This window comes from Oryctolagus cuniculus, chromosome 4 (genome assembly GCF_051225735.1).
Source record: "Oryctolagus cuniculus isolate XC-2025 breed Fujian yellow rabbit chromosome 4, ASM5122573v1, whole genome shotgun sequence".
Lineage (NCBI taxonomy): Eukaryota > Metazoa > Chordata > Mammalia > Lagomorpha > Leporidae > Oryctolagus > Oryctolagus cuniculus.
The window spans coordinates 132,756,676-132,781,574 of record NC_142870.1 but is presented as its reverse complement, the minus strand read 5'-3'; the positions used below and the strand labels follow the sequence as shown (position 1 = coordinate 132,781,574).

Here is a 24,899-nt window from a genome sequence, read left to right as displayed (position 1 = left end):
TACTGTTTATATTTGGTGTTCTAAAGCTGTAAAGACCATTCTTTCTTTAATTGAATAAGTCATTTTCTAAAATACATACACTGATCAGCATTCCACATCAAATTATATATTACTTTTTCAGCTTTTAATATAAATGCTTATTTACTGCACCATGGTTTACAAAACTGTAGTCAACTACTGTTACTAACCAGATAGTTGCCAACCAGCTGGTGATTGACTGTAAGCCAGTGGCTCCCCAAATGATTAGATCCCTGAAGGATTTCTCCCAGGGCACGCAGGTGCTTTGACAGCTCTCAGTTGAATTCAGGCGAATATTTGTTGTTTTCACAGAAGCATACTGGTGTTGGTCAAAAACCAGAGGTATGTTCTGATCATATAGGTCAGCAGAGGTCTGCCAATAGGACCAAGCAGCTGAAATTTCTCTGTGGTGAACGAACATCTCTGGGAGCCCAAATTTCACCAGCTGGATCTAGAACTTTAGATATGCAGGCGGCACTAACAGTATAGTATCTAACCTGTGAGTTACACATTAGGGCAAAATGAATCCAAGGCAACCACCATGCCATTCCAAGTACTGTGGACTGGGGAAGGGAAATAGTGCCAGGGAGCTGTTTTATGCATAGCAGGCTGAGTTTATGAGTACTAATAAATGATAAAGTACCAATGATCACCCCCTACGGCCCAAATAATCTCACTGGCTTTACTAAGCCCAAATATTTGTGACTGTGACTATGGCTGAATTTACTCTGCTCTAGGATTAAGTCTAAATAGAATGAATAAAAATCTCATAGCATTTCTTCTAGAAAACGTCATACATTTACAGCTTTATGCTGATATATACTTCATTTTTTGTCCCAAATTCTTCTTGTTGTCCAATGCAAATACGTTTAACATGCTTCTGAATTGACGTGGTACTCCCCTGGAGCAAGAATGTTCCACTAGTCCAGACGTAATAAATTTGCTTCCATGCAAATGATGTCACTTCACGTAAAACACATCGTGCCATGATGTGTCCCAGCCCTTAACCTTCACACAGTTAATTGCTGCCACTTTATCAGGAATGGAAAAGGCTTTGAGGTGATTCTTGTATAATGATTTCTTGAAAACGTCCTGGCCTTTGATCTACTGAGTTATCAGCATGGATTTTTGTGAGAAACATGCATCTATTCCTAGTCTTTTAAAGTCCCATAAAGCTAAGCCATATGGTAGAACACTATATGGTATTTTTGAAATATTTAATGGCAAGGAAAGAAAATCAAAAGTGAACAAAGCAATATACAAAACATAAATCATAAGTGTGATCCTCTGTGTCTGTGTGCATATGTGGTAAATTCAGTGGTCATTAAGGTCTGACTGGGGATATTGGTGTTCTGTAACATCAATTTAGTTGTTTTAGTACTGATTTGTGAGTAAAGTCAATTATATATTTTTAAATGTCTGCATATTTTTGGAGGAGATAAGAAAAACTAGGGAAAATATATAACAAATCCTATTTTTTTTGAGAATTATTAAGCTCAGGAGTGATTTTTTTCTTTACATTTTTAATGGTTTGTTTTTTGTTTTTGTTTGTTTGTTTGTTTGTTTTTGACAGGCAGAGTGGATAGAGAGACAGAGAAAGGTCTTCCTTTGCTGTTGGTTCACCCTCCAATGGCCAGCACAGCCGGTGCACCGCGCTAATCCAATGGCAGGAGCCAGGTACTTATCCTGGTCTCCCATGGGGTGCAGGGCCCAAGTACTTGGGCCATCCTCCACTGCACTCCCGGGCCACAGCAGAGAGCTGGCCTGGAAGAGGGGCAACCAGGACAGAATCCGGCGCCCCGACCGGGACTAGGACCCGGTGTGCTGGCACCGCAAGGCGGAGGATTAGCCTAGTGAGCCAAGGCGCCGGCTAATGTGTTTTCAAATGACCCTTTATACTTCTTTTTTTTTTTTTTACTTACTTGACAGGTAGAATTATAGACAGTGAGAGAGACAGAGAGAAAGGTCTTCCTTCCATTGGTTCAGCCCCCAAAATGGGCCGCTACAGCTGCCAATCCGAAGCCAGGAGCCAGGTGCTTTTTTCCTGGTCTCCAATGCGGGTGCAGGCGCCCAAGCACTGGGCCATCCTCCACTGCCTTCCCAGGCCACAGTAGAGAGCTGGACTGGAAGAGGAGCAACCGGGACTAGAACCCGGCGCCCATATGCAATGACGGCACTGCAGGCAGAGGATTAACCTAGTGAGCCACCCTTTATGCTTCTTGCTATTTGTCTTGGAATTTTGATTACTTTCCTCATAATCCACTATCCATTTCAGTTCTTAGACAATCATTATAAACTATTTGGTAAATGGTACCATAAAGATACTTTCTATAAATTGTTTTCCTATAATTCTCATATTGTCTTGGTATTTTATAAAAGATATCTTCTTATAGAAAGTTCTATTTTTTCCTAGTGCATTGTTCTTATGCCAAAATCTTCTATATAACAATGCTATAGTTAAGTTGATATAAACAGTTGTTTAAAAAAGTGAAATAAACTGGGCAAAGAAATACAAATATCACGTTTCTTTACATGTGGGAGCTAAAATTTAAAAAAAAGAAAAAATAGATAAAAAATCAAAAAACAAAAACAAAAAATAAATGCCTATCAGTATTGCTATAGATATAGTTTTGTAAATTTTTATTTTATACCTTTATCAAACCAATGGTTAAGAAAGTTATATTACTATAGTGATCTGTGATTACTTAAAATTCACTTATTTTATAAGCCAATCCCAAAAAGACAAATATCTTATATTTTCCGTGATATTTGGTAGCTAATATAGAAAGCAAGAAAAAGTATAAAAATGAAACTTTGGTTCAACAGTTCTGTTTGGAACTTATCTTGCTGATATGTATGTAAAAATAAAAATGTATGAACAAGATTATTGATACATTTTTAGCACCCAAAAGAGACAGAAAAGAATGAAATAAAGATATAGGCCCATTAATAGCAAGTTAGCTAAATAAATTTTCATGTATCAATGCAATTAATGAAATATTCCATAGTCATCAAAATATATAAGATAGATCTATAAATGCTGATGTGGAAAATTTTATTAGCCTTATTGAGTAAAATAAAAGGAAACAAAGACCATAAAAGTATATGTAGAATCAGAAAATATGGATGTACACATTTATATGCATGCAAATGCATTTTTAAAATTCTGGAAGGGTACATAAGAAATTATTAGAAGTAAGTAACTCTGGGAGGTAAATCCAGAGAGAAGCTTAGAGAGAATGAGCAGATATTTCCTTTCATTTTATATTCTTTTCTTACTTGACATTTATACCACATTCAGGTATAATTTTCATGATAAAGAAAAACAGAAAAAAAAAGATACTGTAAAAGGCATTTTTAAAGTTATGGTACAATAATATTTGTATAAACCTTACACCAAAAAGAATATGAAGTCACTCAGCAAAATTTAGCTGTAAATTCACAAGTAGAAATGCAATCCATTATTGCATATTTCTTATATTTAGTAGCTATGTCTTCACAAAGTAAGAACAGAGCTGGAATAAGACTACACTATTTCAGCCCAAAACACTCTTTTTTTTTTCTTTCTCCAGTGTCTATCTACAACGTATCAGGGAAGATACTGACCATAAACAGGAAAGGGATGAGAGTCAGCAACTTTAGCTAACCCTTATATAAGGAAAAATATGTCTTTGATGTAGACCACAAAGTATTTCATTCCCTTCTTTTTTTAAAAAAAAAAAAAATTATTTACTTGAAAGCCAGAATTACACAGAGAGAGAAGGAGAAGCAGAGAGAGAGAGGTCTTTCACCTGCTGGTTCACTCCCCTGTTGGCCGCAATGGCCAGAGCTGCACTGATCCGAAGCCAGGAGCCAGGAGCTTCTTCCGGGTCTCCCATGTGGGTGCAGGGACCCAAGGACTTGAACCATCTTCTTCTGCTTTCCCAGGCCATAGCAGAGAGCTAGATTAGAAGGGGAGCAGCCGGGTCTCGAACCAGCGCCCATATGGGATGCCAGCACTGCAGGCAGCGGGCTTTACCCACTACAGCACAGCGCCAGCCCCTTAATTCCCTTCTAAAACCTTCTTAATATGCAGTCTTAGTGACTACTCTGTAACTTAAAAAATAGAAATCTGATCATATTCAGTAAATCATTTTAATGTTTCTTTTTTTGTTCCAGATTTGAAATATCTAGATTATTCTAAAATGGCTGGGTTTTTATCTGAATAAGTCAAAGAAGCCATCCAGGAAGTCAACATCAGGTAAATGTCTTTCATCTTTAGCATTGTATCTAGACATCCACGGTTTCCTTGAATGTATCAACAATGAGGGTAGCACAAGAAACCACAGGCACCATTGTCCTGTAAAAGAAACAGAGGAAGTAGGAAAGAATGAAGTCTTAGTCTTAGCTCTCAGTGCTCTCCAGTATACAAATACAGACTAAGACTATTTGTATTGATATGACTTTAAGTGAAACATCAGAATTACCAAGTATTTCCATTCATGTACAGATACATAAACCATGTGAGAGTTTTGCAGCCCGTTGGCATGGAGTCCTCACGGTCATAGTCACTTGCTGCAAGCACTGTTGGGCTTGTGATGCCCTAGCACTCTCCTCCTGAAATCTAAAGACCACAGACATTAAATCTGACCTGCTCATCTTCAGAAAACAAAAATGTCTCAGAGTCTCACTCTTACAAAGTGGCATTAATCATGTGGCCTTACACAGTGGAGCAGTAATCTCTCTCAGAACCTGGTACAGACAGCAGCAGGGTTGGCCAGGGCCGCTACATATGTCCATCTCCCATCCGCTCGGTCTATATAATATTTTTCACAAAAAAAGCATCCTAGATTTATTCAACTAACAGGATATTTTTCCTTTGAAAAAAAAAAATTCAGCTCAAAGAATAAGACTTTATCTTCCCTAGTCCTGGGAGGAAAATATGAAAATGTAGCTTGGGTCAATTTGAGTATGTTGCGTTTTCATTTTATCAAAGTAGAGAATAGGTAGACTAGGTAGGTGCTGAGTAGGCAGATAAATATATTAGACATAACTTCATTGTTCTTTGTTAGATTGGTAAGTAGAAAGCACCTTCTGGAAGATACACTATGGTGGCGGTTTTAGGAAACTATTTAGAATGGCTTTAATCTTGCAGATAAAAACAGCAGCATTCTTCAGAGATCTTGGGTTGTTTTGTTTTATGTTTGTTCGAGGTGTGGTTGAGCGTAGGAGTCTGGGTTGTGCATGTTTTCAGTAAAAATTGAGCTCTGGAATCTGCACGATAATGTGGATACTAGTGAGGTAGACACTAGGACGGGATATCTTGTGTTACATCCTGAGAGCATTGAGCAGTAGGTGCTGTTTCTCCTTAATATCCCATTAGCACTTCGATGGTAGGAAGAGGACCGTAAATCCAGAAAGTTCCTGCTAGAAGGGATTCTTGCACCTGCTTCCCTTCTGTATTTCCAAAGCCTTCAGTTTTAAACATTTGCACATTTGTAGCAGAACTTCACAAATATCTCTGATGCTTTGCTTAAGAATAACAAAAACCAAAAAAGCCGTTTTTTTTAAAATCTGTAACTTTTTCAGATCTTTAAGCTTTAGATGAATAAGCAAAGCATACTTCATTATAAGAAACTGATTTTTGTTTATTACAGAAATGAAGCTATATTAATTCTACCACTAACTATCAATTTTCCCTTGGTTTCTTATAAAATAATATCCAAGGCCCCATCCCAATCAGTGGGCACTATACAGAAATGCAAAACGTATCTGGAGGGGTGAGCATTTGGCCTAGAAGGTAAGCCATTGGTTAGGACATCAGCGTCCCGTGTTGGAGTGCCTGAGCTGGGGTCCCAGCTCTGCTGTGGATTCCGGTTTCCTACTAAGGCACGCCTGGGAGGCAGCCTGTGATGGCTCAAGTAGAGGGGTTCCTGCTGCCCACATGGGAAACTTGGGTTTTGTTTCCTTCTCCTAGTTTCAGCCCAACCCAGCCTATGGGGGTGAACTAGTGACTAGTAGATGGGAACACTCTCATTCTTCTGTGTACCTCTCAAACCTTTTTTTTGAGTATTTGCAGAAGGACCTTCTGAACCCTGCAATATCCTTTTACAACTTTTACCAACTTAAAACTACAGAACTCTGATCTCTTATTGATTTAAACTAGCAATGTGTAAACAGCAATTCAGAGCTTGCGTTATAGGACCAAACAATTCATGTTGAAATCTACTTACGACACATGGGGGAAAGCCTGATTAGTGTATTTTAAAAAAAATAGAGAACTGTGTTCAATGGCTTGAAATTTATAGGCCTGTACCATTCAGTATAGTAGCCATTTGTCACATGTGACCATTTAAATTTACATATAAATTAATTAAAATTAGATACAATCTAACAGTCAGTTCTTCAGTCATGCTATTCACATCTCAAGTGCTGAGAAAATATATGTGGTTAGAGGACAGTACACACTCCGAACATTTCTGTCCTCCTGGAAAGTTCTCTGGACAGTACTGCTATATGATGAATTGATTAATAACGTGTTGGACTTCCATTACCACTTGGCAAGCTTACTAGGAAATGTTTCTATATCTTGAAATTCTAATCTCAATGTTGGGTTATCTGGTGTATACTCTTCACAGGACCCTTTTTATTTTCTCTATTATTTGCATATTAAAATATATAGGATGAAAGCTTAATTTACTCTGTTAAAGTCTGAGATTCTTGGTTTCCTAAAAATTGTGAAAGGAGGTACCCACAGTTATACTGAGTTATACTGAACAGAGGACAGAACTAGAAAGCCGCGGGCTTGTTCACCTGCTTCGCTGATATCTGCAAATAAGCAAACCTAAAGACGATATAGGATCATTCTGAAGGCCGATATTGTCTTCTTCACTCTTTGTCTTCTGTAAGGTTTTGGTTTTCGCGCAGTGATGGATACGTCTCGATTTTATTGACTTCACCTCAGCTGATTTTGTCTTATAAACTACTGGAATAGTCAAACAAAATAAGCAATAGAATACTTCTTCGCCTTCTCTTTTTTTATGAATGTATACATGATGTGTTAAGTCTGCAGCCTTACTTAAATTTACAAGTATATATCACAGATAACAATAGTTTGTTTTGTTTTTGATTATTATAATCACTCCTTGTTACAGTATATTCTGAAAGTTCTTTGTCATCATTTTTCCACTAACATGATCCCATTAATAAAACGTCAGTCTCAATTACTTTCCAGTTATTTGTACCTAGCAGTTAGGTTACATTTGTTTCCTGAGCTAATGATTATCTGTTACACAAGGCAAAAAATTAAAAGCAAATTTGTCTTTAAGTCACTGAAGCATCAAGAATTTGCAATAACGACATAACTAGCATGAGAAAGGGATATGAAAACCCAGCCAATACTCCCTTATATACTTGGCAGTATCATTTTTCAGTGAAAGGATAAGTACATGCCTGCCACAATCTTACCAATGGGGAAAAGAAGACAAAACAAATATTCGACATTTGTGATTTTTTTTCAGTAAACAAAAGCGGAGCTTGCTTTATTGAGTAAGCTACTTTTTACACAGTTTATCTACAGTAATAGTATTCATTTGCCAATAGTATTCATGTGCTTAAATAAATAATGTAGCTAGATATTCTTAGCATATAACTGAAAATATAAAAAATTCTACTTTAAGTTATTATTTATATTTTTAACAATTAAAAAAATCAGAGAGCCTCCTCTAAAGTCTTACAACAGACAAGGATGAACCCCACTAATCCCAAGAAGAAAAGCACAAGTCTCCAGTACCTGAAGGCTTCCGGATGCCCCAGCCTGGCCAGAAACTTACAGAAGGCAGGTATGCAGAGTAGACAGAAAATCCGCAACATCCACTGACGTGTCCCGTCAAGCTCTATGATTTCTACCTCTTCACATGGCGAAGGGAAAGGACTTGGACTGTTGGGAGAAATGTGGCCCCCTCCCTTCCTCAAGAAAGATGGAATCTAATGAGGATTGAACCTGCAGGGAATCTGCCCAGCTGGCTTCTCTGGACAGGCAGACGTCACAGACCACAGGAAAAACCCACGTTCTTTTCTTTCTTCATGCTCAAACATAAACTTAGCAGCTTCATGGGAAAAAATAAGGGAACTTCAACTATGATTTTTTTTTTTTTTTTGACAGGCAGAGTTAGACAGTGAGAGAGAGAGACAAAGAGAAAGGTCTTCCTTCCGTTGGTTCACCCCCTCAAATGGCCACTATGGCCGGTGCGCTGCGGCTGGCATGCTGCGCCGATCCAAAGCCAGGAGCCAGGTGCTTCCTCCTGGTCTCCCATGTGGGTGCAGAGCTCAAGCACTTGGGCCATCCTCCACTGCACTCCTGGGCCACAGCAGAGAGCTGGCCTGGAAGAGGGGCAACCGGGACAGAATCTGGCGCCCCGACCGGGACTAGAACCCGGGGTGCTGGCGCCACAGACAGAGGATTAGCCTAGTGAGCTGCGGCGCCGGCCTCAACTATGATTTATTAAAGACGACTTCTATTGAATCTTCCTTTATGACCAGTGCCATTTGAGATGTTAGAGAAAACATTTTACTGTGCCTTTTTGAGTTTTTGTTTTGTTTCTGGCCTCACATTGAAACCTTAAAGCTGAAGCTCCTGTGCCTGACGGAATTCTTGTAACATACAGTTGTGTATCATATAAAGATACCACTCTGTTTCTCTATGCATTCTTACTCTGGTTGTTTATTAAGAATGATAAGCATGGTTTTTCAGCTTTAAAAAAGTTCAGCGAATTCACCTCTAAATGCAGAGATTCTGTTTTGCTGCCAAGAAGTTTTCGTAGGTACCCAAAGTGTTGTGTCCTCTCCATTCAACTACTAAGTCAATTTGTTTAAGACTCTTAAGAAGATGTAGATGTGTAGGAGTCATCTTTTAAATTCCAGAAAATCCAGGATATCTGAGAAATGTAAAATGCAACGCAGACCTGATGGAAGATAAGCGGCTATCTGGAAGGAGGCCTTTGATGCCTTTCCAGAATTTAAACAAATACTGGCCTCACTCACCCAGAGAGCCAGGGACAACCAGAGCAAAGTGCAAGTCCACACTACAGCCAGGAGCAGCGGAGCTCCGCCTGTCATCCCAGCAAGGTCAGGACATTTGTGCGCAGAGAGGGGCACTGTAAAAACCAGAGTCACAAAGCAAGCGGGGGGGGGGGGGGGGGGGGGCTAACTTTTAACCCATGCCCCGCACCCTGGCTCTGCAGTGATTCATCTAGTTCAAAAAGAAGAAAACAAGATGGGCCTTTCACTGTGTCCTGGTTCCTCAGGTGGGGTCAGTTTAGGATGGTAGTGGGGAATAAAATAACCCATTGTCTTCCTTAACAGCATAAAGCAAAGGGAAAGCAATGCAAATTGGGGCCATTAATAACAACAGCTTCTCCTGGGATGTAGAAGATAATTATATAATCCTAGTGGGCCAGGCATATTTTATTCAGTCCACAACCATTAATGAATACTAGTCTTCATTTTACATAGAGGGTGTTTATTTATCTACAGTTGGATAAATACAAGTGACATTGGAAATGGTCCTGTGAGCAGTACTGGCCACAGCACATCAGCCTTCTAGAAGGCTCCCCTTGGACTTCTGCTAGAGTTTAGACTTAATTACATGGATGGATTAGACAAAACATATCATCTGAATTAAAAAGTGAGAAATACAATATGCACTGATTAAGTGAATGAAAATCTGCACTGTGAATAAAATAATAATACAAATCAATTTTATAATTTTTATTTTTGATTCCTTAAGATAATGTGACAAATTGAACAAACTTAATCTTACATCTTAACATGAAGAAATCTGTATAACCTCTCTTTGTGATTTCTTTTCTTCTTAGGAGGCTGCTTTAATATCTTTCCCTTTCATTTTTTTCATTTTTGCTGTCTGGTGTCACCCTCTAACAATTCACATTGGTAGTGATGGGGGGGGGGGGTGATATGTGTGTGCGTGAGTCTCCCAAGAGAAAGTAATTCTGCAGTCTTCCCCAGCAATTCAGTCTAACAATTAAGAACCCTTAAGCTAAATAGGAAAATTCATTTCACAGGAAACTTTTATTCAATATGTATAATTAGTTTTAGTTAACTTTATTAATGAAATGTCGCAAATCAATTAGGTTTGCAATAATCAGATGCTGAGGACCCAAGAGGGGCCATTTGTCTCACAAGAGGGGAAGGTGATATACAATTTAGTTGGGAAGCAAATGTAATTAGATTTGATCAGTTGAGTATTCCTGTCCTGATGTACAGTCAGCACATACCCGAGCCCAAGTGTATAGTTGAAAAAGAGATAGTAAAAACAGTGTGACTTAGAAAATGTCCTCATGGTCCTATTGGCCACCACTGGCAGATGAAGAACACCTTTGAAACCACAAGAATACAGGTTTTTTTCAAGCAGAGCTGTGTTTTTAATTTCATTTTCAAATCTGAATGTAAAGCAATATAAAAGCTCCCCTATTTGTCACAGACTCCACCACTCCCTAATGCCTTATATTAGTGTTGCACACATTTATTAACTATCCAAACCCTAATGCCATGTCTATTTGCAACTAACATGACCCAGATGGTATTTATTTAACAGGCGTGAAGTAATTCTAAAGTTTTTCTCTGACTATAAAATAGGAACAGGAAAGCAATACCATGATTATTAAAATCCTTCTGAAAGAGCATGGTGTTAAATACCAGGTATCCCTATTGAGGACTATAGTTTGCAACCTATTCTGTAGTGGTTTACTCAGTGAGTATCTGTGAACACCTACGTGCTACTCTCTTGTTTATTTTATTTTGTTTTTATTTACTTGGACAGCAGAGACAGAGAGATACATAGTGCATTCATCTACTAGTTCACTTCACAAATGCCTGCAACGGTGGAGTCTGGGCCAAACTGAAGCCAGGAGCTGAGAACTCGGTCTGGATCTTCCATGGGAGTAGCACAGGCCCAACTACAGGAGCCATCACCTGCTGCCCCCAGGATGCACATTACCAGGAAGCTGCAGTTGGGAGGAGACTTGAACCCAAACACTCTGATCTGGGATATGGCCATCCCAAGCAGTGTCTTAACAACTACACCAAATGCCCACCCTGGGAGCAGGCATCTCAGTTCTCAGTTTAACTGCTAGGCCAAACACCCATCCTGTTAGATTATTTTTAATGAAATCTTTGCCTTCTTATATAAATATACCAGTGTTCTTAAGTCCTATGGATGCCACTAAATGCAAAGCAATTTTCTACAATGGTTATTCCAATTAGATTACTTTGTCTTCAAGTCCAACAAGAAAATTCTAAATAAAAGAAATGGGATTGTGTGTGTGTAGTGTGTGTGTGTGTGTGTGTGTGTGATCCTTCCACACATAAATTATAATAGAATTATTCCATGGAAAATTTCCAACCAACTAATTCTAAAAATGTATGTAGAGTCTGAATGAAGAAACAGTTCTGACTTGGTGTTATTTTCTAGTAGTGTTGTTTTCTCATAACCCCCATGCTTTTTTCCTGTCCTGCTATTCTTCAAGATTTCCTAATGAGGATTAGGGAACAGGCATATTTAACAATCTGTGTTTGCAGGTTGGAAACAAGAACATGAAGACTAATAGTTTCTCTCCTGCTAATTTGATTTTCTACAGCTCCTCTCCTTCTAACTTAGGCAAAGGACTTAGTTACTATTTCCAGCAGATGGGGCCACAGAAAGACACGCATCTGTGATGTCATTGCCTCCCCAGCGGGCTGGCTGCCTGACAGGCCTCCTAGAGCCCTCCCTGTGAGTAAGAAGGAGAAATGATCATGAACAGAATGAGGGGAAAAACGCAACTTGCTTTATTGGTGAAAAACAGTAGCTCAATGGTTGGGAAGTAAAAGGTTTTACAAGTAATGTGATTCCTGATCAAACAAATCTCATCATCCTTGCTTATTGTCACTGGGTTTGTCAAATAAGGTTTTGGCAAGTTTATTTCAGACATCTAATCTTGAGTAAATCAATAATTAAATACCATTTGGAGGAAGCATTTTTATATCAGAAAACTTAGGTGATAAAAAATGTAGTTTACCCTTGCATTAGTCACATATACTCGTCTTTCCCATTAAAAACAGTTCTCATTTATGAGAACCTATGACTTTTCTGGCCTTTTATATATGATCTTATTTAATTCAGTCTCCACACTTCTCTGAGCCTTAGAGGGTTTGTGACTTGGCCAACTTTTAAACAACTAGTATTCTTATTTGAATCTAGAATTGTATTAAACCATATCAGAGCCAGGTGCTCAATCCCTATGCAGCTGTGCATCTTAACCCCAACCCGCAGCATGTCAAAATTTTGTCTCAGCAAATGGAACTGAACTGTGGTCTAAACAAAGCTATAGAAGGGGAGGATGATCTTCAGCAGGCCCATGTCTGTTTCCAGAGCGTTCTGCCACGGCCACCAGGCCCCCTTTCCTCCTCCCGCCTAATCTCACTGCAATCATTGTCACAGGGCCCTGGTCTCTCAGAACTAGAGAGGCTCCTGGTAAGTAAGGCTGAGTTGCCTCCTCAGAAGGAAGTGAGTGCAGCCCTAGGCTGCCTGGGTGTGACTGGCTCTCTGAACTGGAAAAGAACCCCATATAAACGTTCGGGTAGAATTCCAGGTTGTAGGGATAGTTGTTAGCACAAATGCAGTTAGATCTCTAATTCTCAATTGATTTCCCAATGCCCCTTGTATTACTAACATCACGTAAGCCCAATCCTGCCAAGAACTGGCACACTTAAAGACTATATTAATACCTAATCTTTAACAAGAAGTTTTCCTTTCTTCATACAAAAACATGTGAACTGACCCGGACCCCCGTGTGGGCGAGTGCCTCCTAGTTTTGGGAAGCATGCACCTGTTTCGCAACTCCTGTATGTCCTTGGACATTGCTGCATAAAGGCCAAACTGCCAAAGTCTAGTCCTTCTAACTCTGCGTAAAATCTTTTCAGTTATATGTCAGTCTCTTGGCCCTGTTCTCTTTGTTGCTAGTTGCAATTCTATTTTTTTTTTTTTTTTTTTTTTTTTTTTTTTTTTTGACAGGCAGAGTGGACAGTGAGAGAGAGAGACAGAGAGAAAGGTCTTCCTTTGCCGTTGGTTCACCCTCCAATGGCCGCCGCGGCCGGCGCGCTGCGGCCGGCGCACCGCGCTGATCCGATGGCAGGAGCCAGGAGCCAGGTGCTTTTTCCTGGTCTCCCATGGGGTGCAGGGCCCAAGCACCTGGGCCATCCTCCACTGCACTCCCTGGCCACAGCGGAGGGCTGGCCTGGAAGAGGGGCAACCGGGACAGAATCCGGCGCCCCGACCGGGACTAGAACCCGGTGTGCCGGCGCCGCTAGGCGGAGGATTAGCCTATTGAGCCGCGGCGCCGGCCCAGTTGCAATTCTAAATCTAAATCCCCACAGTGCTCAGAAGAAGAGCTGAGCTCAAAGAACGCTTGTAATTCAATCAGCATTGTATTCTCACTAAAAAGCTCTGTAGCAGGCCGCAGCCACAGCTCAATAGGCTAATCCTCCACCTGCAGCGCCGGCACACTGGGTTCTAGTCCCGGCCAGGGCGCCAGATTCTGTCCCAGTTGCCCCTCTTAAAGTCCAGCTCTCTGCTATGGCCCGGGAGTGCAGTGGAGGATGGCCCAAGTCCTTGGGTCCTGAACCTGCATGGGAAACCAGGAGAAGCACCTGGCTCCTGGCTTCGGATCAGTGTGGTGCGCCGGCCGTGGTGGCCATTGGTGGGTGAACCAACAGAAAAGGAAGACCTTTCTCTCTGTCTCTTTCTCTCACTGTCCACTCTGTCTGTTTAAAAAAAAAAAAAAAAAAAAAAAAAAAGCTCTGTAGTCACTACTTCCTCAATTCCCTCTCCCAGGTTTTTCTCTCCTGAAAAGAGCTAATATGCAGCATTTATGGGAAAACAAACAAACTTCTCTAGTCACTAGTAGAGGAAAAATGGAAGGGTTGAAAATAGCATTTTAAGCAAGATCATTTTCTTTCTCCCTCAGTTCTTCAGTTTAAACAGATTCCTATGTTCAGTGTTTTAAACTGCCCTGAAGCTGCTGCCTGTCTCTGGCTGACTCTTATTTCAATGTGATGTTCTGTCTGATAGAGTCACAAATATAAGTCATTACTCAGATCAGGAAAAAAATGAGGTTTCACCTAAATGGCACAGACTTCTCACTCAGAAACCTAAAAGTCAAAATTCTCATGTCCAAGAATGAATCATGCTTGAAACTCTCCCAATGTGCGGTCTAGTTTCAAGGGTGAAAACTTTGAGAGAACATTCTGGGGAACAGCTGTTGCCAAGCACTCTTTCACACACATAATCTTATCCATTTCTCATGACAACACTTAGTGATAACCATGATTATCGCCACTTTATAAATGAAGACGGGAAGGAGCAAAGAAAACAATCGTGAACATCAATAACTGAACACCTTGTGGTGTCAGGCGCTGGCGTGACCACTCCATCTGCATTTTTCTTATTTCGTCCGGCTACAGAGAACTAAAGTGTAAGAACTTCACAGTAACTGATGCTGAGTTACCCACATTGCTAACCACTGCCAAGGTCAGAACTTGAAATTGGGACTGACTCCAGCATCTTGGTTCCAATCATTTCTCCCCCTGTAGCAACCCACCAAATTCTCCAGAGCCTGCCATCTTACTGTTACTATTTAATTAACTGCTACAATAGCAGCTTTTTTTTTCATATAAGTAAACACTGTGCTAGTATTTAATTATAGGTTTATATAGATATCGGGTGCCAGTATAAACTAGCATCATTTTGAATAATAGTAGAAAAGTCAAGAACTCTGAAAGGAATGTTCAGAATACAGTAAAGCAGATATTTTTCTGTCACTTTTCAGGGAGGAAAATTGCTAATTCATATGCCACCAGCCAAGGGCAGAAATGCAACAGGAAATGGAGAAAAACTTAACTACTTTAAATAATGTGGTCTGTAGTACAAATTATTGTACTGTGAATTAGTTTCCATCTGTAGAATTGATCATTTGGATTATATAGACAAGCAGTGCAAGACCTTAAAAAAATTCTTGAATCGAGCTTTAAGATCTATATAAAACACTAGGCAATTTGCCTGCAAATACATAGAAAACACTTTTTAAAAGGATTAGATGAGTTATTTTCCTCTCTTTGAAATGAACTCAGCTGATCTGCCAAATAGCACTTGCAAATTGTTGTGTTTTAATAAAGTGACAGACTGCAAGGAAAGCCACACTAGACTCTCCTGCTAGAGACATGCAGGGCCAGGAACATGATGCCATAATGCCTTTTAAAAGAGGGGAGCCTCTTAGCATTACATCTTGCCCGGCAACAAACGCAGCCACTTACTCCAAATGCAGGCATAATTAGAATCTACGAAAATCTAACATCAGAATCCCAAACCCCTGTTGCAGGACTCGATAAATTACAGCTTTCAGGTCTGTAATATTTCAACCATTCCATTTCACTATGTCAATATGTGAGTGTGTGTGATGTGTTAGGAGGCCTGCTCCATATGCTATGGAGAGGCTTCAGCATTTGTAAACAGGGTGGCCCTGTGAGTGAAATACCTCATTTTTAGGTTTCTGGAAAGCTGCTACTGGCAGAGGGCAGACCCAAGTGGGCAACTCTAGTGAAAATCCCAGAGAGACATGGCATGCTGGGAAGCACTGCAGGAGGTATCGCAAGCCAGCACTTCCATTGTAACTTCAACCTAGCAAGCCCAGGCTTCTGCATTAGTTCATAAAATTGTCTCAAGGCTTTATAAAATAAACCTGAAGGGGCATTAAAATTTAAGCTAATAAAATATGACCAAAAAAAGAAGATTTTATTTCAAAACCCTCATAAAAATGGTAAAATTGGTGGTTTTGATGACCTAAATGAGAATCCAATTACTTTTTCTTTTGTTGTAGTGGGAAATAAATGCTTTAAAATTTGGAGTTAAAATACAGAGATCTTTAATATATTAGGGTTGGGGGACTATTTTGAATGGTCATTTTTGCAGAAAAATACATTTCGTTTCCCTGATTTATGCCTGGCCATTGATGTCTGTGTTTTAGAGAGAGAAGGTGTGCTCAGCTGTCTACCAGCAATATCTGGGAGACCTGGTCTTATTCCAAAAAGAAGAGTTCCTATTGGGTTTTTCTCCTTCCTTTCTTAAAAACTTCGCGATTTTTATGTCCTAGTGTTGTGTCTCAAAGAGATATTAAATCTGAAGACATGGAAATAGGTACTGAGGTTGGGAGGGGAACGTCTCAGCCGGCTGCCCGCGACGTTTTTACATAGGTAATACAGACCTCTAGTGGCTGAACGTGCAGAAAGCCTCGGCCAGGAACGGAAGCGGTGCCAGAGGCGGCGGCAGTGTAAGGGAAATGGAGAATCATCCACATGGCAGTATTCTCACATTTCATAAAACAAGAAAAGGCAAGAAGGCGCTTCTAGAACAAGAGGAGCAGCCCCAGCCTTTTAGCTGTTAAGTCCTCTAAAGCAAGCAAGGACCTCCGGATCAAAGGCCCAGCAAAGCAGTCTGGGGCTGTATTATTTTTCCTTCCACACATTATCAGAATGGAGCTGACAGACATTTCCGTGCTGTGAAACGGCTTTTTTTTTCCTCCGAGCACCGTTTTGCTTTGTTGTGGCTTTGCTTCTTCTGTGCCCCCAGGATCCCCAAGGAAACCGAAGGCTCAGCAGCTCCAGGTGCCTTTCCGGCTAGCCACTCAGGCTCTCTCCCTGGGCAGCAGCGCTTCAGTGTGAGGGCTGGAGGATGGAGGAGTGATGCTCTCCAGGCTACAAAAGGGGGAAGCTATTTGAAACATCTACGAACTTAAGTGATTACTAAATGAGCCTTGAGACCAGTGCTTTTCAAACATCAGTGGTTGCCCAGATCACCTGGAGAATCTTAATTAAAAAAAAAAAAAAAAAAAGCTGCAAGTTTTTCCTGAGATGGTTTTGCTTGGGAGACTCCCAGATGATGTTGACACCGCTCAGCCTGGGCCACTCTAGCAACAGCAAGCAGTTTTATAGCATCTCTCTATATTTTTAACTATAAGTCTTACTGATTTCTTCCCTTTTTTTCCTTTTTTTAATGACATCTCTTAAAATTTAATTTTTGAATTTGTAATACTTATCAAGGTCTCTTTCACTGACCTGTGCACAAAATCTCTAAGGAATCTGTTTTGGAAGTTTTGAAAAGTTGATCTCATATTTTAAAAACAGGTGCAGTATCGGCCGGCGCCGCGGCTCACTAGGCTAATCCTCCGCCTACCGGCGCCGGCACACCGGGTTCTAGTCCCGGTCGGGGCGCTGGATTCTGTCCCGGTTGCCCTTCTTCCAGGCCAGCCCTCTGCTGTGGCCAGGGAGTGCAGTGGAGGATGGCCCAGGTGCTTGGGCCCTGCACCCCATGGGAGACCAGGAAAAGCACCTGGCTCCTGGCTCCTGCCATCGGATCAGCGCGGTGCGCCGGCCGCAGCGCGCCGGCCGCGGCGGCCATTGGAGGGTGAACCAACGGCAAAGGAAGACCTTTCTCTCTGTCTCTCTCTCTCACTGTCCACTCTGCCTGTCAAAAAAAAAAAAAAAAAAACAAAAAAAACAAAAAAAACAAAAAAAACAGGTGCAGTATCAACTGTTGAGCTTGGAGAGTCCATGGTAGTTGTGTGAACACTTCTCTAAGAACCTGGAGTTCTTGAGCACTTGTAGTCACAATTAAATATTTTATTAGCTATATTAGGAGACTAAGGAAGATCATATTTTGTGCGTGTGCAGATTTATAGAAACATGACTAAGGACCCAAAGAACATTCACATCATACAGTCACGCTGAGTACAAAATGGACAAGTTGAAACAATGGGATTCTACAGATCAAAGCCTGGGAGAATGTAGTTTTCAGTCCAAATCTGTTATAATTCCACTATTAAATAGCTTCCCATTATAACATGTTGTCAACCTTAATTTTGAACTCCATAATTTTAGAACTGATATCATGAGGTAGTCTTTAAAAGCCTCTTATAAACTTTTACCATCTAGTTGCAAATCAGAAATAATATATTAACACACTGTAGCATGGAGGGAGTACATAAATTATCATCATTGCCCTGCATGAATAGTAATTCACAGGTTTGGCTCCGACACGACTTAGATGAAATAATTAACTATGTACAGTACTTAACAGTATAAAAGTAATTAATCTAGATGCCTCATACTGCTTTGGCCTAAATAAACATGCAATAAAAAAAAAGCCATAGGATTTTATAAGTCTTTCACTCATGTTCCTACATTAGTAAGTTGGAATTTTATTATGTCAGAAGATAGCTTTCCTTTAAAAAATCGTTTTCTTTTCAGATGTTAATGTTCTGATTATAAGCTGAGTGAGTTCCATTTTTTGTAATTGTGGGCAGATGTTCTCAATTAATAGTTTTATGCATTCCTTCTACTTCACAGTTTAGTGAAAATGACTGTTTATTGTAAATTAAGGTGTAAATAAGAAAAAATGAGATTCTTATTACTGCAAAATTGCATGGACTCTGTTGATAGTATTACAGTCTTCTGTTGCTGTAGCTTTGGCAAAATGTTTCAGGTTAACTTGATTTTTTCCCCATAGATTCTTGGAGGAGGCAAGTTGTTCTGTGGCACCTTCAGGCCCTTTACCAGTAGATGCGAAAGTGCAGGGCAAGGTCATCAATCAGCAAGAGGGAAGCCAGAAAAGCAAGGGTCCCCTATGGGGCAAGAGAAAATTCATTCAGCTCAGTATGTTTTTAGCTCCTCTCTGTGCATGGATATTCCTTGGCCTAATTTTACAGACTATAGCATGTTTTCCCCTGTGGGGTTCCCATCGATTAATCATTGTAGTACTTTGTGGAACTGTCCCCACTTCATCCATGAGTGAAGAAGAGAATAAGGCTGGTGTCACTCCCCGTCTTCGTGGAGGAACGACACAGGACCCTGCGCTGTTCTTTCGTCTGCTCGGCCCTCCCCGGGTTTGCTGCTGGTTCTTCCCGGGTTGGCTACAGACCCTCCACCTCCGTGGAGGGGCGGTTCCCCCTGCCACATTCCCCACTTCCGTGGGGGAGCGGCAGACCGCCAGCCGGCTCTCTCGGGGGCTGCACAGGTGTTCCCCTTAGATGTTCCTGGTGCATGCCGTCTCTCTCCTCCTTTATAGTCCTCTTCCACCAATCCCAACTCTGCTACCCACACGCCGAGTACGCTGCTCTCCTCCAATCAGGAGCAGGTCCCACAGTTTATTGGTTGAACTGGAGGCAGCTGTGTAGAAGCTGTTTCCCTTCTCAGCGCCATATTGTGGGAAAGCAGATGCATAGAATAAGTCTTAATTCCAGTAACTTAGTCTAGTCCGAGTTGCTCCCAGTTGCTCCCCACAGGCTGGGTCGTTCTTCCCAAATCAAACAACATCTAAGACATAGGGTCAAGACTCAAACAAACTTAAGAGACCTGCTTTCAGCCCAGATGAGTTACAGGGAGTTGCCTCCCTGCCAAAAACAACTCAAGAAACAAACACCTGAATATACAGCAGCAGTTTTCAAGACAGTGGACATCAGGTGACAAAGGGCAATGATCTCTATGAAGTGAGAAACAGAGGAGAGGAGTCCTGTCCTTGTCCCAGCTCAGTGCCTGCAGGGAGATTCCAGCATATGCAGGAAGGTAACAGAGGTCTCCCTGAGTTGAGCAGATGGAGCTTGGAGTTCCCAGAGCAGAGCAGCAGAGTGGAGACCTGCACAAAGAAAGGTTCTAGAGCTAGGCAAAGGGCCCGCCTGGCTTTTCAGGGCAGGTGGCTGAGGAAACACCCACTAGAATTAGAGGGAACAAGCATAGAGATCATCTGGAGCCAGCAAATGATTCCTATTTCCACCAGCCAGATCGAAAAATCTCACAATGGGCAACAAATAGCATACTCAGAAGGGTTTTGCCTCAGGAGTGTGAAAAAACCAGCGCTAGACTGAACGATGCTCTGGTTCCACCTAAGGAAAAAAAAATTAAACTGCAAAGAATCAAACTGTTTGCAAGTAACTCCCAGAACAAAGCTGCACAGTTTTTTAAAGAAAAACATCCAGTGCCCAACAAAGCAAATTCACAGTACTTAGTGTTCACTACAAAATTACGAGGCATACAAAAGAACAGGAAAGTACAATCAATTAAAATAAAAATTCAATTAACGAAGATCCTCTAATGACACAGATGATAGGATTATTACACCACGACATTAAATGGTCGTTGCAACTGCATTTTATATGGTCAAGAGACTGGAGGAAATTTTGAACAAAGTCAAGAAAGATATTTTTTAAAAAGCCCTAAATTGAATATTTAGAGATGATGAACACAATACGTGAGATGAAAACGCAAACCAGGACTTCATATGCTAAGACCACATTCACTCCACTGCCCCCAAAATATTCTTTCCTGGATGCTGAGTTGATCCCAGCAGCCTAACACATAATATTTGTTTAATATTAGAGCTCTCAGATAAGGAGCAGGCGTTTGACATGGCTGTTACAACGCTGCTTAGAGTCCACATCCCGTATCAAAGTGCCTGGGCGCACTTCCAGGCTCTCAATTCCATCTTCCTGTTGTTAATCCATATCCTGGGAAGTGATGGCTCAAGTACTTGGGTCCCTGCCACCCACTTGGGAGACTCGAATTGAGTTCCAGGCTCCTGGCTTTGTCCCAGCCCAGCCCTGGCTGTTTGGCTGTCTCAGACATTTTAGAATTAAGAAAAAAAAAAACTGTCAGATGAGAGCTTCCTTTTGGGACAGGTTTAAGAGTCCACGTGAGGTGCCCACTTCCCATAACAGAGTGCCTGGATACAGCTCTCAGCTCAGTTCTCCATTCAGGCTTCCTGTGACCGAGTCCCTGCCACTCATGGCCGGGGGCCGGGTGGGGGTAGGGGATCATTGATTGAATTCCTACATCCTTGTTTTGGCCTCTTGGCAAAGCTAAGGGCTGTTGTAGGCACTTAAAGAGACAACTAGCAGATGGGAAAGCAAGCATTCTTGTTTTCCTCCCCCTCCTCCCCTCTCCCCCTCTGACTCTCTGTCTCTCAAACACAAACCACACAATCTTAACCAGTAGGGATGCCCACATCCCATAGCAGAATACATGAGTTCCATACCTGGCTCCAGCTCCTGACTCCCACATCCTGGGAGGCAGCCGTGATGGCTCTGGAAGCTGGATCCCTGCCTTCCACGTGGGAGGCCTGCATTGAGTTCCCAGCTCCTGAATGTGACTGATCCATTCCTGACCACCATGAGCACTTGAGGCGTGGACCAACGGATGGAAGTGCTCACTCTTCCACATCCTCCATCTTAAATCATAACTTTGAACAACACAAATGCATTTTAATTTTTGTTTAAAATTTTATTTATTCAAAAGGCATAGACAGAGAAAGAGAGGTAGAGAAAGATCTCTCATCCACTGGTTCATTCCTCAAATGCCCACAAAAGCCAGAACAGGATGAGGCTGAAACCAGGAACTGGAAACTCAGTCCGGGTCTCCCACGTGGCTGGCAGGGATGTAACCATTGAGCCACCTCCTGTTGCCTCTGAGGGTACACATTTGGAGGAAACTGGTATCTGGAGCAGGGTGGGAACTGAATCCCAAGTATGAGATGCAGGCATCCCCAGCAGCACCTTAACCTCTAGGCCAAACACCTCTCCCAAATACCTTGCTTTTAAGAGGATGGTTAGCTACTGCACAGCCCCTTTCTCACCTTCTTCTGTCCTCTCCTGACCTGTCTCTAGTTCAGCTAGAAGTTCCACCTCTTTCCATAGACTGACACTTCTCCTCTCTGTGTTGAGACCCTTCAGAAAAGTAGCTACCAACAGCCCTCCAAACACCTTCTGAGTAAGTTAGAAGAGAGTGCGTAACATCAGACCATGACTTCTCTTTGTTCTCTATATGGCCCTGAAATGTTTAGTTTGAAAAAGCACAAGATATGACCTCTACATGTGGAATACAGTGAATGTGGAAGTTGGCATCCTAGCAGCTCCCAGCCTCCCTGTCCAAGGTCCTGTGTATACAGTTATGAACTCTGTTCTTCCAGCCAACCAAGCAACTTAGCAAAATGTACACGTTGTCCTTTCACAGAATTCCAGATATGCTCCTGAGAGTTCAACTATTGTTTCCAATAAAGCTGGGGGGGGGGGGATCAACTTGTCCAGAAAGTTTTATTAGGGCTAGAATCCCAAATAATGTAAATGCTAGCCAAGAGTTACTATTAATCAAAAACACTATCAATCCTGTGTAACTCCTTCTGTCAACATATCAACCTAATCAATAACAGATATGTTCTCTCCATGCCTCTTTTTCTTAGTGTGAGCTCCCAAACCTGCTGTGAATGAATTTAAAAAATGTTTTACAATCAAAACTGCAAATGTAACCTTGTAACATAAATATGTAGATGATCTCATGCTTGGAGCATCAGAGTTCACTTCAGAAATGCTTTACTTGACAATGAAGCTTTCAAAAATAAGTGTTTTGAGGACTTATTAAAAATATTTTAAAATTTAACCCCTCGCCAGTTCTAAAGCACAGCCATTGAGTCAGTATGGCTGTGTATAACAGCATTATTCTCCTTTACCACAGATGACCTTTTGCACAGTAGATGATATTTGTTGAATAAAGGTCAAAATACTGTGCAAAAATACCCAAATATCATAGATTCTATGCTGCATTCAGCCTCATGGAGACATCACTTTGGTGAAATGCAGCAATAGCTCCAAGAGATAAAACAGGATCTCTTACAGTATAGAGAAATGGAAAGGGAAAAATAAGTTACTGGCGTATACAAGGAAGTGAGGGGTGAAGTCCACACCACCATTCTGAGGTGGGTTCTTAGACTCCAGGCCTGACTCATCTCCTGTGCACACTGCCTGTAAACAGGTGTTGGCACAGGTGTTGTCCATCTCTGTGTCTTCCCACCGCCTCCAATCTCTCAGCCATTTTGAACTGGCATTGAAAGAGGGGATTTCTAACCATCTGAGCCACACTGACAGTATTTTGTGTTTTGAAAACATGGATATAGGAGTCTGCGGCATCTTGCAGGGTTTGGAGTGTGTTTTCTCAGTTGGAAGATTAGTTGGTTGGATCCTGAGTTGCAAATTGGCAGGACTTGGGCCCAGTTGATGTGTAAAATAGTTCTGTTTAGCTCCACAGTGTTTTTTTTTTTTTTCATGTACGTCCATTGAAACCATTTCCAAATATGACAGTTCACATAAAACTTGAAAGTCCCAGCTTCTCTTTTAGAATCTACCCCCCCCATCATAACCGGCATAATTAGCTGTGTTTGTGAGAAATGGGGAGGGTCCTCTACCCATAGCAAGCCCAGCCTCCTTCTCCCACTCTGTCCCTCCCAACCCCTGTGAGTATTTGAATAGGTGAATCATGCAGCACGTGATTTCTATGGACTCTTCAGCCACCAGATTCTATGAAACTGAGTTTGGTTGTTTCCAGGAAAGCAAACTACTGTTAAGGATGGTAGTTGGGCTGGCGCCGCGGCTCGCTTGGCTAATCCTTCACCTGCAGGACTCCGGGTTCTAGTTCCGGTTGGAGCACCGGATTCTGTCCAGGTTGCTCCTCTTCCAATCCAGCTCTCTGCTGTGGCCCGGGAAGGCAGTAGAAGATGGTCCAAGTCCTTGGGCCCTGCACCCGCATGGGAGACCAGGAGAAGCACCTGGCTCCTGGCTTCGGATCAGCGCAGCGTGCCGGCCATAGCGGCCATTGGTGGGTGAACCAACGGAAAAGGAAGACCTTTCTCTCTCTCTCTCTCTCTCACTGTCTAACTCTGCTTGTCAAAAAAAAAAAAAAAAAAAAAGGATAGTAGTTAAACTACATTATAGATTAAAACAGACTTCTCTTGGATGGCCTGACAACTAAAACACCATTTATAATATAATGGCTGTGTTGTTTGTGGGGACATAGGTACACATATTCATGTAAGTCCTTGTATTTCTTTGAAGAATAAAATAAATTTGATTCTCAAAGATATCTGTGACTTCCTGAATCATGCAGAGATAAAGCTACTCTCCAAGTCTAAATTAAAAGTCCATAAATCACAAAATGCCTTTTTATGTAAAGAGAACATCTTAATTTTGGTACAACATTAAGAAATCATATAGTTTACCTAGAGAATGACTGTAAGCTGACCACTGACTTAATATATAACTACGGCTACTGATGTAGACTGATTTCTAAAACATATTTTCTATGAGTTGGAACATCTTCATATCAAGACAGCCAAAATTATTAGAACATTATTCTGTTCTCACAAAGTTCTAATGAACTTTACAAATCTGTCAGTTGCATATTCTGATTTTAAAAAATACCTAGCCTAATTTGTTTTTCCATTATTTTACATAGCATTAAAGATAGCATTAAAGTATTACCAAAAATGTTATTACCAGTCAACAATACATATTGTATACTTATTAGAAAGTGAATTCATAAAAGCATATTAAAGAAGATAATCACACATGTTAAGTATTATATTTCAAGACACAGACTTACATGAATATTAGAGGAGCTATAGGCAAAGAAAATTTTTTCTCTGAAATCATGCATTTTCAAGGAAATATTTAATTAGTCAATCGTGATGAATCACCAACTGGTGGCCAATGGTGTGATATTGTTTCCTGCTCCAATTGAAAGTAATCTTAAACTTACCTGCACTTGAGATGTTCATTCTTTCATTCATAAAGGTGGATTCTTCTAATTGTCTATAAGATTATTAACAAATTAATCACCACATAGTATTATACTGAAAGGATCACTAACACCCACTTTTTGGCCACAAGTAATTAAGCAAAAAATTACATGCTTAATTATGAGATGATTTAGTATATATGTGGGGACATATGAATTATATTGAGAATATATATATA

At 41.0% G+C, this 24,899-nt stretch overlaps 1 protein-coding gene and 1 long non-coding RNA gene across 5 annotated transcripts in view; one reads left to right on the top strand and one right to left on the bottom strand.

Annotated features, from left to right (window-relative positions):
* The window catches only part of AGTR1 (angiotensin II receptor type 1), a 46,099-nt gene that overhangs the window by 6,885 nt on the left and 14,315 nt on the right, over window positions 1-24,899 (top strand). For 2 of the 4 annotated variants that reach the window (XM_008266173.5, XM_008266172.5), the window contains exon 2: window positions 4,177-4,258. The gene's annotated coding sequence lies outside the window, so the exon portion shown is untranslated. 4 annotated transcript variants of the gene reach the window in all.
* On the bottom strand, window positions 4,142-8,412 carry LOC149127121 (uncharacterized). Its single transcript, XR_016233260.1, has 2 exons — window positions 4,485-8,412; window positions 4,142-4,357 (listed from the first exon to the last, which is right to left on the bottom strand). It is a non-coding gene; the product is annotated as an uncharacterized LOC149127121 (long non-coding RNA).